This window comes from Oratosquilla oratoria, chromosome 33, assembly GCF_046742065.1.
Source record: "Oratosquilla oratoria isolate Oo_2021 chromosome 33, ASM4674206v1, whole genome shotgun sequence".
Classification (NCBI taxonomy): domain Eukaryota; kingdom Metazoa; phylum Arthropoda; class Malacostraca; order Stomatopoda; family Squillidae; genus Oratosquilla; species Oratosquilla oratoria.
The window spans coordinates 26,233,041-26,235,540 of NC_134809.1; positions in this window are offsets into that span (position 1 = coordinate 26,233,041).

The window sequence follows — 2,500 nt, forward strand, 5'->3', positions numbered from 1 at the left end:
CTCCCATCTACTCTTCTCCCTTTCCCTTTCGTCGCCTTCTCTTCCCTTCCCTTCTCTTTCTTCCTCTTTCGTTCTCTTCCCTCCCATCTACTCTTCTCCTCTCCCCTTTCCTCCACTTCTCCTCCCTTCCCTTCCCTTCCTTCCCCTTCCCTTCTCTTCCCTCCCATCTACTTTTTTCCTTACCTATTCTTCGACTTCTCCTCCCTCCCCTTTCCTTCCCTCTCCTTCCCTTCTCTTCCCTCCCATCTACTCTTCTCCCTTTCCCTTTCCTCGCCTCCTCTTCCCTTCCCTTCTCTTTCTTCCCTTTCCATTCTCTTCCCTCCATTCTACTCTTCTCCTCTCCCCTTTCCTCCACTTCTCCTCCCTACCCTTCCCTTCCTTCCCCTTCCCTTCTCTTCCCTTCCATCTACTCTTCTCCCTTACCTATTCTTCCACTTCTCCTCCCCCCTTCCCTTCCCTCTCCTTCCCTTCTCTTCCCTCCCATCTACTCTTCTCCCTTTCCCTTTCCTCGCCCTCCCTTCCCTTCCCTTCTCTTTCTTCCTCTTTCCTCACCTTCTCATCCCTTCCCTTCTCTCTCTTCCCCTTCCATTCTCTTCCCTCTCATCTTCTCTTCTCCATTTCCCTTTCTTCCCTTTCCCCTCCCTTCCTTTCATTTTCCATTCCTTCTCTTCCCTCCCATCTACTCTTCTCCCTTTCCCTTTCCTCCCCTTCTCCTCCCACCCCTTCCTTTCCTTCCCCTACCCTTCTCTTCCATCCCATCTACTCTTCTTCCTTTCCTTTTCCTCCTTCCCTTTCTCTTCTCTTCTCTCCCATCTACAATTATCCCTCTCTTCCCCTTCTCCTCCCTTCCCTTTCCTTTCTTCCCCCTCCCTTACCTCTCCCCTAATCCTCCCTTTTCCTCTAACCTTCCTCTCCCTTCACCTTTCCTCTGCTCCCTTCACCTCTCTCTTCTTTCCCATTCCCTTCCCTTCACTTCCCTCTAATCTCTTCGTTTCCCTTTATCTTACTCTCCCTTCACATTTTCCTAGCTCACTTACCTTCCCTTTTCCTATATCCTCGCTCCATCCCCTTCACTTCCCTTCCTTTTCCCTTTCCTTTCTCCTCCCCTTCCTTTCTCTTTCCTTTCTCCCTAAATATCTCTTCTCCCCTCCCCTTCCATTTTTTACCTTCCCTCTGCACGCTTCCCTTCCCTTCCTTTCCCTTCATTTCCCTTTCTTTCCTTTTATTTCCTTTGATTTCCCTTCCCTTTGCTCTTGTTCTCTCCTCTCCCCTCCTCTCCTCTATTCTCTCCTCTCCTCTCTTTCCTCCCCTGCGTATCCTCTCCCTCTTCTCTTTCCTTCCCTCTCCTCCTTTCCCTTTCCTTGCCCCCCATCCTCTCTTCACCCCTCACCTTCGCCTCTCTTCGCCTCTCTTCGCCTTCCCTCTGCTTTCTTCCTTTCCCTTACCTTCCTTCCTTTCCCTGCCCTCATGTCCTCCCCTCTTTCCTTACCTTCCTGCCCTTCATATCCTCTTTCGCTCCCCTTTCCCTCCCTCTCCTCCCTTCCATCCTCCCTTCTCCCCTTACCTTCCTTTCCCTTCAAATTCCCTCTCTCAACTACCCTTTCCTTCCCTCCCTTCCTCTCCCTTTCTCCCTCCTCACCTTCCTCCCTTTCATATCCTCTTCCATTCTCCTTTCCTTCCCTATCCTCCCTTCCCTTCCCTTTTTTCCCGTCCTCACTTCATTTTCTTTCCTCTTCTTTCCCTTCCCTTTCCTCTTCTCTATTGCTCTCCCCTCACCTTCCTTCCCTTCATATCCTCTTCCTTTCCTCTTTCCTTTCCTCTCCTCCATTCCCATTTCTTTCCTTCCCTTCCATCCTTTCTTCTCCCCTCATCTTCCTCTCCCTTCACATTTCCTCTTTTTCCTTAACCTCCGTTCCTTTCCTTCCCTTCCATTCCCTTCCCCCATCCTCATTTCTCACCTCCCTCTCCTCCCCTCCATCTCCCCTTAATTTCCCTTTTCCCCCTTTCATCCCCAGACCCCAAAGAAAAACAGACTCAACATTTCCTTTAAGATCAAATAAGCTACTCATCATCGATCAAATCACATCTAGACCCTCCAACCACACTTAAAGAGATTATGCAGTCAACCAGTTTACTTAGTTTGAAGTAAGTTTACTTTTCAAGTTTCAATTTTACTAAGTTTTACTTAGTTTCCTTATGTTAAATTTTTCCTTTACAAGGACCACAATTAATAGATGTGTCTTACCTTTCAATGGAGGATCCGTCAAACAACATCAACACAATCGTCACAGTAGCCCTATCGTGGAAAACACTAAGACCATCAAAGCCCAAACGTATGTGTATTTGTACTTATATATGTATATGAACATGTATATGTATATGCATATGTATATGTCTATGTATATGTGTATGTATATATATATATATATGTATATGCGTTTGAATATGTATATGTATTTGTATGTATGTAGGTATATATATATATATATATATATATATA